The 17,487-nt window shown below is 42.6% G+C and overlaps 1 long non-coding RNA gene across 1 annotated transcript; it reads right to left on the bottom strand.

Moving 5' to 3' along the window:
* Nucleotides 1–1,341: 1,341 nt before the first annotated feature.
* LOC146789469 (uncharacterized) lies at nucleotides 1,342–1,751 on the bottom strand. The gene is made up of 3 exons (XR_014969697.1): nucleotides 1,711–1,751; nucleotides 1,504–1,581; nucleotides 1,342–1,379 (listed from the first exon to the last, which is right to left on the bottom strand). It is a non-coding gene; the product is annotated as an uncharacterized LOC146789469 (long non-coding RNA).
* Between the last annotated feature and the right edge of the window lie 15,736 nt (nucleotides 1,752–17,487).

The raw sequence follows: 17,487 nt of genomic DNA, 5'->3' as shown, positions 1-17,487 counted from the left end.
GTTACACTAACCCCCCCCTCCCACCCCACTCACCACACACGCACTGCCGAACCCCCGTGTCATGTATCCTTGGCCCCCGAAGAATACAGACTGGATACGGGATGTGTGCGAGTGGGCGACGGCAGAGTCAGTAAGAATGAAATTAGTTTGGAAGGATGCTAAAGTTGAGGAAGACCTCATGGCATGAAACTCTATGCTGGCGGATATACAGGGAGACCAGACACCTGCATCTCAGGCGGTCCCAGATGGGGAGGCCTCCTATAGCAGAGAATAAAGGTGGAAGGTGGGCTTTCACATATAGATATATCCCTGAAATGTGTATGAGAACATGTACTTTGAATTGAAACTGACCTGGGAGGGGAAAGTGGGAAGGGGATAATGACAATCCTGTGCACACATACAGTTTATCAAATCAATGTTGACAAGGGTAAGTACAGAAATGACAAAAGAAGCATCCGCATATGAACAGGTGGTTCTGTTTAATAGGCGTAACCAGCCGACACGTGTTTCGTCATGGAAAGAGTAGACCACGACTCTTCAGGGCTGGGAAAGATACAAAACATTTTTTGCTAAAACATATAACTCAAAGGCAATAATTACGAGATCGTAAAAAGACAAAAAAGACAAAGTAGTTTGCCTATTTCAGTAGAAAGGAAAAAAGAACAACACCACTACTTCAAGAAAACCATACAAATGCCCAAGTAGAGTGTACAGTAAAACAAAAAACAAAAGAAGTGCTAAGTGACGTGTTGATAGGAACAAAGGTACATTGCCAACCAACACCACAGCTCGGTGAAAAGGAAACGGGAAATGAGAGGAAAAGGAAAAAATTATTTATTTCGCGTGAAAGAAATGCAAGAAAGCACTGAGTCAAGGGAAAAGTCTAGTAAGAGTGAAAAGACGATTCGGGGAAAGTGCCCAAAATCTCTGTGGGTGAAGAACCAAAAATACGTCAAATACCTGTAGCCTTAGCCAGAAAAACAATGGATGCTAGAAAAAATATATACGGAAAATGAGTTAAAAACTACGTATACAAAAAGCTAAACAATGAGCCCAAACTGGCGTCAGTGAACAAGGAATACAAAAGGATCTTACCCCACAACCGGTGATAATTCCAACCCGGCTGGGTAAACAACACAATAAGTGAGAACAGTAGGTCATTCAGACCAGACAAATCTGTGTATTCTCTGTAAAAAATAGAAGAAAAAAAAAAAGGGGGGGGGGGAACATCACCTAATGTGAGTGACCTCATAGTTCATGTATCTCAAGTAGGCAACACATCATGGTGCATGAAAAAAGTCATACCTTAATATTCGAGCAAAAGTAGTCCTAAAGGTGCCTACCGCCAGTAACGTAAAATCAAGTCTTCAAAGTAAAACCTGTATGGCAGAACATGAGTCAAGAATTTAGAATCAAGACGTAAGAGTAAAAAAAATCAAGACAGAGGCAGATCATACACAACCGATCACAACAGGTATATAATCAAAAAGGGAAATAGCTTACGTATTTAAAGTGTATTGGCTCTGACCAGTAAGTATTGGGCAAAAGTTCCAGCACGAGTAAGTCCAAGAGACAATAGTCCTGGAATAAACCATAACGAAGCCCGAGTCAGGAAGCACAAATCAATCAAAGAATGCTCGTAAACAAAGTCAAAGACACCGTACCAGCGTCGGTACCAGTCCAGAGGAAAACTATAAAAACGGGACTTACACTGTAGTCGGTGTGTCAAGCGTCCTGGCGGCATAAATTTGGTGTACGAGTGATTCCGAAACAAGTATCCCGGAAGTGCTTAAGTATCAAGAACGTTGCCAAACACTAGAACGTAACTATGCGAGTCATGTATAACAACGGAAGTGGGTAGTCACACGAGACCGGGACCGACTACAACTACTCAAAATGAGGAGCAGGACAGGTGCCTGCAAAAAACCTAACCGTTGGTATCTGTGAATGTTTATAATTTAAATTCCAGAGATCAAAACACCAATATTGTTATATTTACCGCTAAAGCAAGGCCGCCATCAGTCATATGGTCACCAGAGGATACTCGCTACGAGAGAGCAGCAGCAGATACACGTAGTACATTGCAGTCCCGTAACTGAGACAAGTAACATCAAAGTGTTATTAGTAGCTAATACCAAACCATTACCAATAATTTAAAGAAAGGGTATGGCGTATGTCAACCCAAAAAAAGGCTAGTCAAAACCAATGTAAATATAAAATGAGCAACGATCATGTACTGGAATCAAGAACAAGTGCTGATATCTCCTAGAGTGAAGGGATAGAGGACAGGAAGGAGTAAACAAGAGGCAAGAACGCAAAATAGTGGTATTACAGAAGTTTTTAAAATTACAGAGCTGCAGGTTATATACATCCGAGGTATAACACGAGTGAGCTTAGCTTGCGTAGTGTGCAAAATAAAGCGCACAGACATAGCCAAGGCAACAAAACAGTAAGGGTACTGGTCAACCCAGTAATGTGACAGAACATGAGTTAATGATAGAACTCATACATAATGCAAGACAATAAGATACATGCTAAACATATTGGTACTGCACAAAAGTAGAAATCATAGAAGGGTTTTTAAGTATATACAGTACACGTATAGCGACACAGTATAGTGTTGCACAAAGTAAGGCGGAAATTACATCTAATAGTGGTGTAATATCGTTGCGAGTGGTACATGTGTCAAAGCAAGAGGTGCAAAAGGCGAAGGAGCAACCAACAGGAAGGAAAATTGGCAAATGTACATAATAGGGACATGACATAAGTGCAAATTACAGTAAAAGTCACATTACCATGTAGCAGACATAGAAAGGCTAAATGGCTTTATCCACATCAAAATGTATATTTGCATTCTCAACTCAGAAAGTATTGCATTTCAGAATCATAATTGAGACCATGCTCGACCGTCTGGAGGCGCATTATCCACATTGCTTCGCACTGTCTCAAGCGGAGTTCTCTATTGCCGCCTCGAACCCCGATATCCACTGTTTCTATCCCAAAGAATTGAAAGCCTTTACGGGTGTTATGTGCGGAACAGCTAGCAGTGTGTAAAGCTACTGGGTATCGAGCATCACCCTGGTGAATTGCCCTGGTATGTTCCCCAATTCTTTCCTTAAGCGCCCTGATGGTGCTACCCACATATTGTCTGCCACAAGTGCACTCTATAATATAGACCACAAATTTGGTAGTGCAATAAATGTTAGACTTAATGACATATGTATTACCATTATGTCCAGCAAAAGATAAGGTCTTGTGTTTAGCCCATCTGCACACTCCACAGCAGCCGCATTTGTGAAAGCGTAGAGTCAGAGGTGTGAACCAAGATTGGTTCTTTTGACATCTTGGTACGGTGGGACTCAGTCTACTGCGTAGATTGTTGCCCCGTCTGTAAGTGATCTGTGGGTGACTGGTAAGGAACTCTCTGAGAGAGGTGTCAGTTTGTAGAATGCCCCAATGTTTATTGAGGCTTTTCCTAATGATGTGGCTCAGAGCATTGTACTCTGTTATCATGCGTATGTTCAGCTCCGTAGTCGCCTTTCTAATGGTTCTAGGGAGTAGGGTATTTGTACGTTGAACTCTAGCTATTCTGTTTTCAGCTTTTTTGAGAATTGAAGGAGAATAGCCTCTCTTCTGAAATCTCTGTTTCATGTCTCTGATGCAGTTAGCAAAATCCAAATCATCACTGCAGTTGCGTCTGGCTCTTAAAAATTCACCATAGGGAATGGCGCGCACCTGGTGGAAAGGGTGATTGCTGTGCGCATGTAATATGGAATTGCATGAAGTGCTCTTGCGGAATAAACGACTATTCAATCTGTCATCCTTAATAAAAAGTTCTACATCAAGGAATGTTACATTTGTAGTACTGTAATCCATAGTGAATTGCATCCCAAAGCTATTGGTGTTGAGATAGGAGCAGAACTTCAACAGCTCACTCTCACTACCAGACCAAATTAAGAGACAATCATCTATATATCGACCCCAAAAAATAATGGAATTGCTCCATTCTGTTCCATTGGGGCCCCAAATCCATTCCTTCTCAAGACAATCCATGAATAAATTCGCAAAAGATGGTGAAAAACGTGAACCCATTGCTACTCCTTTCACCTGTTTGTACCATTTGTTGTCAAACAGGAAGAAGTTGTTGTGTAGTATGAGCTGCATCATGGTGATCAACATATTATTGTGAAGCCAGAGTGTTGCTGACCTATTCTCAAGTGTTTTAGTGACTGCTCTGAGACCCATTTCAGGATCAATGCTAGTGTATAATGACACTACATCCAAGGTGGCCAAGATCATGCCAGGTTGCCACTGGAAATCTGACAAAATACTCAAAATATGTTTAGTATCTTGAATATAGGACGCAAGATTCCGTACCATCAGGCCCAAGAACAAATCAACATACTCAGACAGTCTCTCCGTAGGACCTCCAATGCCAGAAACAATAGGTCTCCCAGGCGGGAATGGAAGATGTTTGTGTATTTTTGGCAATGTGTATAATACAGGAAAAGTGGGTCTGAAAACTTTCAGATAGGCTACCTCATCTTCATCTAGAAGGCCTGCAGTGTGCCACTCTGAAAGGTGTTTGTTGATCAATGTAGTAAGAGGTCCCATAGGGTTGTAAGCAACAGCATGATAGCAAGTATGGTCACTGAGCTGGGATAAGATCTCATTGTTATAGTCAGCCCGATTCATGATGACAACATTTCCACCCTTGTCAGCCTCCCTGATGAGGATGTCCTTATCATCGACCAATATCTTAAGTGCCTGACGTTCACCTTGTGTGAGATTATCATTGAATAGACTCTTGTTTTTGTTCCTTCTGGATTCGTGTAAGTTTAGATCTTCTATCACCCTTTTATAAAAGATATCAATCACATTCCCCCCTGAAAGTGTCGGAATCCATTTGGACTTATTTTTCAGACCACTACCGGGAGTATCAGAAGTATCAATATTAAGCTCATCAAGAAGTTGACCCATGGTGTAAGGAGACTCTTCAATGTCTGTCAAGGACAGAAGCAATTTGGTAGCCTGTATATCACGAATAGTGGGAACACCAAAAACATCCTCACAATAATTTTTAGTAGCTCTTTTATTAGCATTAGGATTGTCAGTAAAGAATTTTTTCAACTTTAATGCTCTAACAAATTTGAACAGGTCTATTTTAAGTCTACAAAAATCACCAGAAACCGTGGGATTGAAATCGAGGCCCTTACTAAGCAGTGAGTTCATGTCTGGAGTGAGTGTTTTAGACGATAAGTTAACAACCTGAACATCGGAAAATGTATCTATTGCTGGTTCCGCTCGTTGCCAGATCGCAGTTTTCTCCTGTATTCTCCCTTTCCTGCCTCTCCTCCCTCTACGGGTTTTGTGTCCTGTGTGGTGCGTGTGTTTAAGGCTCTGTTTCCTCTCCGAATGGTCCTCACTTCCCTTAAAAAAGACGATTCATTCCTCTTAGTATTAGGATCAGTGTCATGATCACTATCACTAGATACTGGGACACTCAAAGATGTGGAACTAGAAGCTGGAGAGATTGTGTCAGTTCTCACTGTTTTGTCTAGTGGAGTACTGGTTGGTAACAGTGTACCATATTTGCGGGCGTAGGTAAATACCCTACCCACTTTGTAATCTATCTCATCCCGTTTAAGCTGTCTCGCTTTTCTATCTTTGATCTCATTCTGGTGTAGTGACAATATATCTCTCAGGGTTGCATAGTTTTTCTCTGTTGCATCCTTACGATTAAGGTTTTTAATTTCATTTTCCAAAGTGGCAATTTCAGCTTGAAATTTGCTGACTTTTCTCTCTGCACCTTCTATAAGGATCTGCATAAGAGTTTTAGATGTATGGTTTAGTGCCTCCTCCCATTTAGCCAACAGATCCTCGTACAAATCATCGTAAGTGGGAAATATCTGTGATCTCAAGCCTCTAGGCACCCTGTTAAGTCTAAGGTACTGTTTAAGAGTAGCTCCATCCCACCATCTAGCGTTTTCTAATTTTTTAAATTTTTCCAGCTTAATGAATTTGTCTCTGAGACCCTCCTGATGTGTAGTGGTTTTGCTAGTGGAAGGGGTGTTAGTATTTGTGCCTTTGGCCAGGTTGCCAAAGAGTTCCTCAGCTTCTTTATCACGATCCATCTTGAGGTAAATCAATTGCAAAAAACAACTAGTATAAGTGTATGTAACTCACGTTGCGGCTGCCCTTCCTGAATGACAACAATGGCAAGAGTCCGAAAAGGGTATTTGACAGTTAGGAAGTGAATGGCGCTCTGCAGGTAAACATGGATGATATGAACTCAGGTGGATGTTATGGTGCAAACAGGGAGGGGAAACCCCAAAACCCCTCAAACCGTGTAGGAAAACCTACAACCAAACAATAAGGACAATCCTGTGCACACATACAGTTTATCAAATCAATGTTGACAAGGGTAAGTACAGAAATGACAAAAGAAGCATCCGCATATGAACAGGTGGTTCTGTTTAATAGGCGTAACCAGCCGACACGTGTTTTGTCATGGAAAGAGTAGACCACGACTCTTCAGGGCTGGGAAAGATACAAAACATGTTTTGCTAAAACATATAACTCAAATGCAATAATTAAGAGATCGTAAAAAGACAAAAAAGGCAAAGTAGTTCGCCTATTTCAGTAGAAAGGAAAAAAGAACAACACCACTACTTCAAGAAAACCATACAAATGCCCAAGTAGAGTGTACAGTAAAACAAAAAAACAAAAGAAGTGCTAAGTGACGTGTTGATAGGAACAAAGGTACATTCCCAACCAACACCACAGCTCGGTGAAAAGGAAACGGGAAATGAGAGGAAAAGGAAAGTTGGAAGGGGAGATGGGGAGGAAGGTAACTTCAGAAAGATGTTGGTTATGTTATATTGAATTAGAACATGTGGGAACAAAAGCTGTATGTAAACGGTAATTGTTGCAAATGACACTCACAGAAACAGATGTAATGCGGTTACCAAAATGGCAATAAAAATTTAAAGAGAAAAAAAAAAATAAGATACCACTAACTATCGCCCAATATCTAGGCTTCCCTTTCCGGCCAAACTATGAACAGTCAATTAACAATGTTTATTGAGCCAAAAAATCTCCTAGATGTGACACAATTTGGGTTTCGAAGTGGTCACAGTACGGAAATAGCTCTTACTGTGGCCACCAAAGAAATCAGATCCATACTGGACAAGGGCTGTCTTATTCCACCTATCTGCTGCCTTCGACATGGTTGATCATAACTTTTTAATCAACTGGTTAAGGCAACTAGGGATTAAGGATAAAGCTTTGGCTGTGTTTCATTCTTTTTTAACCAATAGATCACAATCTGTAGAGCTTGGTAATCTTGAATCAGAGCCATATACATTTATTTATTTAATGAGTGTTATTTAGCTCCGGTTAGACCCGTAGGTATCAGAGTGCTTTACATTAGGTTACACAATGTTACAGAAAATGATAACCTACACTGTGGTGTGCCTCAGGGCTTGTCCATGAGTCCTACCCTTTTCAATGTATATTTTAGATTGTTGGCCATTTTAATCAAATCCTTTGGGTTTGCGTTTGGTGTCTTACGCTGACTATACCTAAATAGTTGTATCATTTTCTAATACAGACTGCACAATTAGTGATACTTTTTGAGACTCTATGCTTGCAGTTAGCAATTGGATGGGCAGAGGTGATGATATTTGGGCATGATACCTCCTGGTCTCCATAGTGCTGGCCTCAAGAACTGGGAACTTTGGTAGCTCCCAAAAATAAAGTACAAAACCTAGGAGTCATCTTAGATAATAGGCTGACCTGTAAGAATCAGGTCTCTCCAGTTATTTCTTCCTCCTACTTTGCCTTAAATATCATAAAAAAGATTTCCCATCTAATCCCCTTCGAGCTCCTGAAGACAGTAGTCAGTGCATTGGTCCTCCCCGTATTGGCTACTGCAATGGCCTGTATCTGAACCTGCAGAAGGGCCTCCTTACCAAACTGCAAATATTGTAAAATTCAGCTGCCAAGATGCTGCTGAATCTTCCTAAATTTTATTCTGCTACCCAGGCTCTTAATGAACTTGATTGGCTTTCTGTTGTAAAACGTGCCATCTTCAAAGCAGTATGTAAAGCATTTAAATACTTGCATGGGTCAGGTCCTGACCGCTCATTTCTGATCTCTATTTTGTCTCTTTCTGCTCATTGCTGGCTTTAATTTCCTCTTTCTGCTCCTATATTTTATATGTTTTGGGGAGAAGGTCCACTCAGCCCCACCTCCCCGATTCGATTGGCTGACAACACTTCAACCAGGAAGTGTTGGCTGCCATCTTGGGACATGGCTTCAGATGAATACAACAAAAAAATGTAAAAAGAATAAAAAAGGGCACCACGGCTTAAAAGCAGTTTATAAAAAAAAGAATTGCAGCAAAATCGTGATATTTGTTAATTCCCGGGGAAAAAATAAATAAAAACAAGCACGGGCTCCCGCCCTTCTTTTAAATGACCTTCGGATGGGCCAGGTCCAAGGGGAATAACATAAAAATAGGAGGGGGCATACGGGGCCCCCCTCCTCTGGCTTATAAAAGCCCAAGGGACCACTACCTACCCCGGGGCAGTGCCTTTAATTTATGCAGGGGGTGCCCATTCGGCAACCCCGCGCCCTGGGGACCACCACCTCACATGGGAAGATGTGAACTAAAGGCTTGGGGGCCTGAATGGCCCCCCACAACATCGGAGTCCACCACCTCCCTGTGGCTAAACATATACAATTAATGCAGGGGGGCCTGCGCAACTCCCAACAGCCCCAGAGACCGCTAACCCCCAGAGCTAATCATAAAGGGAATGCAGGTGATCCGTAAGCCTCCCTCATAACCCCAGTGACCGTTACCTCCCCTGGGCTAATCATAAAATGAATGCGTGGGACACGCGTGGCCCCCCACAGCCACTGAGAAACGCCACCTTCCCAGGTCAACTTGTTAAAAATAACGAGGGCCCATGCCGCCTCTCTCATCCCCGGGGCTGAAATAAATTCATGTAGGGGGCAGCGAGCAGAAAGAGGCAAAATAAATGTGAGAAACAAGCAGAAAGAGTTAGAATAGAGGTGACAAATGACCATAAAGAGGCAAAATAAAGGTCAGAAATTGGCAGAAAGAAGAAAGAGGCAAAATCGAGATCACAAACAAGCAGAATGAGGCAAAATAAAGGCCAGCAGTGAGCAGAAAGAGGTAAGATAAACAGCAGAAACAAGCAGAAAGAGGTGAAATAACGGTCAGAAAGATGCAGAATAAAGGTCAGCAACAAGAATAAAAAGGCAGAAATAAAGGTCAGAAGCAAGCAGAAAAAAGGCAGAAAATGAGCAGAAAACAAGCAGAACCCACTCAAGCACACATGCACCCACTCATAGAGCAACTGAGACACTCTCATAGCCACTCACAGACCCATTCACTCATGTACCCACTCACAGACGAACTCAGACACGTATACCTACTCACAGACACTCATACATCCATTTACAGAATATGTGATGTAATATGTGAGATCACAAGCAGTGCATTTCTACGGTTTTGTGTGTATGAAATCTGAGCCTAACTATAACGTCTTTGTAACCTTTGTTTTTTTATGTGAAAAAAAATAATATCAATTCAATTCAATTCAAATAGCTTTATTTCGACAGTTTGTCATAAAAGCACAACCATACAACACATAACACATATATAAATAACACATAATACATTACAGTTACAGATTAAAAAAACCTATTAAATTCCATGTACTGTCTGATATCTAAAAACTTTAAGAACATTTAAAAAATAAGAAGAAGGAGAAGAGGCAGCAGCATAAACATGTCCTGTTTAAAAGATACATCTTATCATAGGATAGCAGCAACATTTTTGTTTAAAGTGCGAGTGCGAATAACCCAGGTCCAGCCCAGAAAATTGGCCATTGCTATAGCTGTACTAGGGCTACAATCAGACCCTAAAATTCTCAACGCAACGGCACATCTCCGAACACCCAACAGGTTACAAATCGGCCTCAACCATCTCCTCCGTGGGGCAGCATATAATGGACAAACAAAGAAAATATGGGGAATGGTCTCTGCCATTGTCACACAATAATGGCATTTATCATCAGTTCTAGAGGCCCATTTGCACGTAAAGGACTTTATAGGCAAACTACCTGCCCTAAACTGAAAATAAAGTTTTCGATCAAAGGGCCTCTCGATCAAATCCCAGTAAGCCTCACATACAGGCCATGACTTAAAATCCAAAAAACGACCTGTTAGGCTAGTTGCAGTACTGGAGTGACCTATAGATGTATAAACCATTTCCCAATATTTCTGTTTCAATTGTACCTTTGACGGAAAGACTGCCGTCTCAGGATTTTTCCAGAGTATCTCTAGATCCAGTTTAATAAGTAGGGACCTAACCTCCTTTAGCCAACCTACTCTGTGGAAACAATCCCGCAAGATCACATCCTTGAAACCCATAGCGTACTGCTCAAGTTCTGGGGTGACCCAAAGACGCCTCCAATAAAGGATTGGCCGCAGCTTTGCTGTGTCCACAATGTTCTTCCTCCCTAAATCTAGATGGAGCGGGAGCATGGGAGTGCTTTGCGGGACACTTGCAAGGTTACGTAGAAATTTATTTTCTAGTCTTGCTAGTTGTTTTAAGTCGTTAAATCCCCAGAGCTCAGCTCCATAGAGGGCCGAGCTCACTGCTTTGGCGTTATAGATTTCTAGGGCAGGTGTAACCGGTTTGGTAAAGGAGGATTTATATTTCTTGGTCAGACACCCTATGTGTTGATGTAGTTTTAGAGCTGTTATGTCCAAGTGGTGTTTCCAACCCAAATCCTTTTGGAGAGAGATACCAAGGTACGTGAACGCACTCACCTGTTCTAGGGGCTCATTATTTAATAAAATTCTGCCTCTAAACGATTTGTGCTGATTAAAAGCCATAAACTTGGTTTTCGAGATGTTTATTTCTAGCCCTCTTAGGGAACAAAAATCCACAAATGCATTAATGGCCTTCTGGAGGCCACTCGGGGTCCTGGAGATGAGCAAAGTATCGTCCGCAAACATGAGGACAGGGACATGGTTGCCAGCCAGAAGGGGAGCATCGGTGGGGACCGCTGAAAGATGCTCAACTACCCCGTTGATATACAAAGAAAACAGGGTAGGAGCCAACACACACCCCTGTCGGACGCCCCGCCCAACAGGGAAAGAGTCGGTAACCTCTCCCTGTGCCCCCCATCTGACTTTTGCAAAATTGCCCTCATGTAAGCGGACGAGAAGTGTTAATAACTCTGGAGCCATCCCCATATCACCGAGGACACCCCATAATTTCCTCCGGGGGACCAAATCAAACGCTGATTTGAGATCTACAAAGACAGCGTATAACGACCCCTCGTTCAGGAGCACGTTCCTCCAGTAGATAGTTATAAACCGAAAAATTTGGTCTATGGTGCTGGTACAAGAACGAAATCCCGCTTGAAGTGGGGACAAAATATTAGCATCCTCTACCCAAGTCTGTACTTTACCTAGCACTAAACGGCCCATAACCTTTTGAATTGAATCAATAAGACTTATGGGCCTGTAGTTACTGGGGAGGGATTTGTCACCTTTTTTAAAAACAGGGATTATCTCAGCACCTAACCATGATGGGGGTACTAAAGCTCCGTTAGCCACTGCATTAGCAAGGAGAGCTATGTACTGACACCAAGTTGGCTTGTCACTTAAGAATATATCGGCCGGGATTCCATCCATACCTGGAGCTCTTCCCTTTGCCACACAGTCTAGTGCTGCCTCGACATCCTTAATAAAAAACACTGGACCAGAATAAAAATTTTCAGGGAGGGGTGGTGGGGTCTGTTCGTTAATTGCGCTACAAGCGTACTGGGGACCAAAGAATTCAATCCATTTTACCTGGGGAACATTATTCTGTGGGGGCTCTGGACACCCTCCCCTATCCCAGTTGACAATGCTCCAAAAGGTTCTCGAATCCTTCGCAGCACAGGCACTTCTTAAATCCTGCCACCATTGTTGATCCCAATCTTTTTTGGCTTTTTTCTGCACCTCCCTATAGTGATCCCTTGCATCCCTAACCCCCATGTGATCTCTTAGCCTTAGGGCTTCACTAAGCCTTTGTCGAGCGATTCTACATGAATTATCAAACCAGCTAGCATCATTGATTTTCGGAACCTGTCTCCCTGGCTTCACATCCTTTAGGAAGTAGGATTTCAGGCTACCAAATAAGCTAGTATGGGCTTCAATTACAATATGTGGGAAATCTTCCCTCGAGATTATTGACATAAGGTATTTGGTACTCTTAGTTACTTCAGCTTTAAGAGCTTCCAACTTCTCAGGATGTTCGATTAGTTTATTCCATTTTACACGGCGTTTGTCGTTTGAGATCACTACATCCGAGGTAACAGTTCCCTCAACATGGGTCGCGTCACCCTCTCTAGTAGTGGCCCAAAAATCCATACATAGAGGGTTGTGATCGCTTTCAAGCCGCCATATTACCTTCATGTCAACAAGTCTATGCCATATCCTGAGATCAATCAGTATATAGTCGATACGGCTGGTGGAGCGCCCATTATCAAAAGTGAATTCCCCTTTTAGATCAGATCTTGTGCGCCCATTTGCAGCCCTAAGGCCTCTTTCCAAACACAACGCCTTAAGCTGAATTGCAGCGTTAGACCATTTTTTAACAGGCGGTAGGTCAAGCCTAGGGATTCCCCATCTAAGGTCTTGTTCTAATGATAGCTCTTGTACCTCTTTACCCAATGGTTCGAATGTAGTGTTGAAATCCCCTGATACAATAGGGGTAGTATAAATGGGAAGATTTTCTAACTGTAAGTCCAAGGACGATATGGTCTCAGAACTGAGACCTCCTCTCAACCCCCTAGCATACACGTTGAAAATAACAAGGGTACTCTCGTTAACCCTACTAAGTTTAAACGCTAGGATATCTATGTCAGAGGATTTCAACAATTCCACATTATAATCTAGTTTTTGACGAACCCAGGCCACAAGGCCTCCTACAGGGCGCCCTTTAGGATTTTTTTTGTAGGGGTGTAAAAATTAAGATATCCAGCCCTAAAAACAGGATCAACAGCCCAGGACTCCTGGAATAGGCAGATATCATATTTATCAATAAAGTTGCCCCATTCAGGAGACAACAATTTCTGGGCAATACCTGCAATATTCCATGATACCAGAGATATTTTACTACCACCAATAGGGATTTTATGTGGTGAGCTACACCTATCGCTCGTCAAAGGGTTATTTGCAATATAACCGGGCTCAATCATTTGTTCAGGTGGGTTAGCGCAAGCAGATACCACTGTTTGATGGTTACTCTTAGGGGTGTCGGATGATGTTAGTGTACTAATACAGGGGGTGGTTTCAGCCTGGGTTTTGTTTCCAATCAACTTATTGTCATGAGGGAACTTGTAGACAGGGTAGATATCACTTTCCCTATGTCAATCGCATTCCTCTAAATTGGACAAGGCATTATATCTATTTTCTAGCCTAAGGTCAGTAGAGAAACTTAAAAGTGCCCTCCTCCCTGTAACTACATTTGGGACGTTTGCTAATAATGGCATCATATTCCGTCTCAGAGGCCTAGGATTACCAATAAAGAAATCCAATGTGAGAGGAATTATATCAGAGTCCCTTTTCTGAGGTGGTAGTAAGTTAACAAGAACATTAGGTAGTACATGCGTGGTAGCGAAATTAATGACAACACAATCTCCCCCAAACTTTTTAGTGTTATATCCAAGCCAAGGAACCCGTCTGGCCATTATAATTTCTCTTGCCAATTGTTGTTGACCACCCATTCCTCCAAAATACATATTCCTACTAAGCCAATATAAGGCTTTGTCCATTAGTGCTGTTGTAGATTCTGCTTGACCTGGTCTTAGGTGGGGAACATTGGCAAGGACAAGAGCCAAAGGGATAGCCTCTCTAACAAATGGGAGTCCTTTCCCTGAATACGTTTTATTAAGGTCCATGGTGTTGGTAGAGTCCGTGATAGGGAGTGTATTGTGATTAGCGTTGTCAGTCTGTGGGGTTTGGGCAGGCAAGGTTGGTGTTGGAATCAAAATACGCGAAGAAGGGCCTGCCACCACTGATGGAAGCAGAAGATCAACATTCGAGGGGGCTTCCTTCGTTGATATTGGCACCAAACACTGGGTATGATCTTGAATGCTTGATCCTGGCAACTCCACAATAGACGGTTGCACAGTTGTAGACATAGCATTGAGCTTCGCTTCCAATGACGAGAATCGATCCTCAATAGATATCAGTCTTTTATTAATAGGGGCCAGTATGACATCCAGTTTCCTCTTAATTGCTGCCCAAAGTTTGTTAGGTAGAACCTCCACCTGGGGCAGATGACCCAAACCTGTTTTAGCTGATCGACCCACAGGCAGTTTCTTTGGTTGTCCAACTGGAGCCAAACCCCCTGCTCTCGTACGTCTTGTCTGAATTTGGATTGGGGGGGAGGGGGAGACCTCTACTACCGGGGGCACTTGCGTAGGTGTTGAGGTAATGGACACACCCTGTTCGGTAATATATAGTGGAGATGGCGTATGATCTAGCTGGTCTACTAGATCCCTAGGAATGCCAGGTGATTGCTGTGATATGTTTGGCACTGAGGTATCAGGATTCACGTGAATGAGGGCTGATGTCTTGTTCCCTATCCCCATTGACAGGCGCCTTTCCGTTCTTTCTATTTCCTCCGTTAAAACATTGGCAGCTCTAACCAAATATGAGTCCAGGGTAGCTCCTCCCATCCCATTTGGTTTGATGCCTGAAGGCTTCTTTTTCACCATGATCACGATTTTCAAACACCACTACTCACGGTTTCTTATCTGTGTGCAGATCGCAGAGGGTGTGCCCAGCCCGGCCTCCTCCGGCCCCGGACGGCCACAGACGGCCCGCCCTCTGCCCGGGCTCAGCCCGGCGCCGCCCGCGCGCGTCCCGCGACGCGAAGGAAGCACTCTCGTTTAAAGCGCCTCCGGGCGCGCTGGAAAGCGGAAGGTGTCAGCCCCCAAAGGATCACGGGAGCTGTAGTCTCCCCCAACGGCGGCAAAAGGTGAAGTATGGCAGCGGGGGAGACGCGCAGCGTAGGCAGCCCGTCGAAGTTTCACTGCCCTGGCCCCAAATGCTGAAAAATCAGGTAGGATGTTGCTTCCGATGCTGGTGTGTAGAGAATGCGGCCCCCGCTCTGCCAAGGAAGCACTCTCTTTTAAAGCGCCTCCGGGCGCGCTGGAAAGCGGAAGGTGTCAGCCCCCAAAGGATCACGGGAGCTGTAGTCTCCCCCAACGGCGGCCAAAGGTGAAGTATGGCAGCGGGGGAGACGCGCAGCGTAGGCAGCCCGTCGAAGTTTCACTGCCCTGGCCCCAAATGCTGAAAAATCAGGTAGGATGTTGCTTCCGATGCTGGTGTGTAGAGAATGCGTATATATATATACACACACACATAGATATATATATATATATATATTTTTTCTTTTTTCACTGAAACAAAATAAAGTTTAAAGTAACATGATAGTTAGATGAGAGTTTTGATGACAACGTAGAGCTTTAAATGTACAAAGCCGCTGAAATTCACCAGTTATAGTTAGTTTAGGTAACTATATCTTGTGACCTAAGATAACTATGACTCGCACCCCCACCATACACAGTTTTCTTATCAATAATTTAATTGCATATGTTGCAGTGATATTATCAATGATGTCATAGAAAATGTAGTGAGTGATGTGACACTACTTGGAGGAGCCCCAGAGCACCGCAGTCCTGCTGGCTTCCCTGCTTACACCTATCGCATGTACAGCAGGAGCTGGCATATTACTTCACTTATGACATGGTCAGTGACATCACTCATGACATCTCAAATGACATCACTGATGACATCATCCAGCTAGTGTAAGTGTTTCATAAAGGTTTCTGAGACTTAAACATATATACTAAGCTACTGCATAAGTTAAATTACTATTCTTTCTGTATTACTAATGAGTGACACTATTTCTAACATATGTAAAATATCTATAATCCCATTTTTAAAGGGGATGTACTATTTATCAATTAACTAGCCTCTACACCGACACATGTCCCCTGCTGATGTATGTGTATGGTAGTGCTGTGCGACAGTCTAAGCTGTTCATTGAGACTTCACTCCACTCTGATGGCTGAGTCTATACTCTGATACTATTTCTGTTTTATGACATGCTGACCAGTTTCCTTAGGCCTCTCTCCTTTGTGATGAGCGACTGTAGTAGTAGATTGCAATAAATTAATCTGTTCACAAATACCTTCCTCTAGGGCAGTGGTCTTCAAAATGTTTCAAAAAAATCATCGAGCCCCCCTCAGAATTTCTTACAATTATTCTATTCAAATAGCAATGTTTAAATATCTCTAGACTTATGTAAACATTGCAGTTAAGTTCTGTCACTGTTTTAAAAATGTGATCAAATGCACGATTGCCAAACATACTATTCTGGCAGGCAGGCCTTACTAACACCTCCAAGTATCCATAGTGTGATTATTAGAAGTGGGGTGGGGGTTTTGAAAAATATTTGGAGTCCCTTCCCTTTTGACACATACTCCCACATAAGATACAAATGTCAAAACATGTTAGTGATGGCCCATTACAGAGCAACTTACTGCCTTTCATTTTTTTCAGCTTAAAAGAAAGCACTGTTATCATCATAATGCTTCTTTTGGCCAGAGCCTGGCACTTCCCCCTGGGATCAATTGAGGCCCCCTTGGGGAACCCGTTGCCCAGTTTGCAGACCCCTTTTCTAGGGGGATGGCTCAGTGTAGTAGACATTTACAACAGATTGACCTCTCTGCTCACACCTTTCTCCAGGCTAATTTATAATTTTTCTAGTGGTTTGTGACACAGTGGCCTGTCCACCAAAACCTCTCTACTGGTTGTAGATTGTGGTTTGCAACAGGCTAGCCTATACAGTTAGACTTTTTACCTTGGTCATTAGTGTTTAGAGTAGTGGTTCAGAAGAGACAGGACTATCGCTGAGAACTGTCTCTTAGGTGATAAGTGAGTGTAGTAGTTGTTAAGATTACCGTAAGCTCTGTGCTGTACGTCTCTTACCAGTGCCTTCTTATTTAAAAAAAATGAAAATGGTATTTTATGAAGTCTATTGAAGTTTACTTTACTGGATGATGTCAGCAGTGGTGTCATCAATGATGTCATTTGAGATGTCATCAGTGATGTCACCGACACTGTCATGAGTGATGAAATATGTGGAGTCAGAAGCAGTGCATTGCAGGGGCATAAGGTATAGTTAGCTCAGGTAACTATAACTGCTAAATTTCTATGGTTTTGCGTGTGTAAAATCTGAGTCTTACTATACTTTCCTTGTAATCTTTGTTTTTTAGTGACTTTCACAGTTTTTTAAAATATAAATTGGACTACAATTTCACCTATAAGTTCAAGTTAGTAATATACATTTTTACAAGTTTATTAATGCATTTTATTCATGCA

The sequence above is a fragment of the Triturus cristatus genome, chromosome 10 (assembly GCF_964204655.1).
Source record: "Triturus cristatus chromosome 10, aTriCri1.1, whole genome shotgun sequence".
NCBI classification, from domain to species: domain Eukaryota; kingdom Metazoa; phylum Chordata; class Amphibia; order Caudata; family Salamandridae; genus Triturus; species Triturus cristatus.
This window is presented reverse-complemented; position numbering and strand designations above follow the sequence as displayed.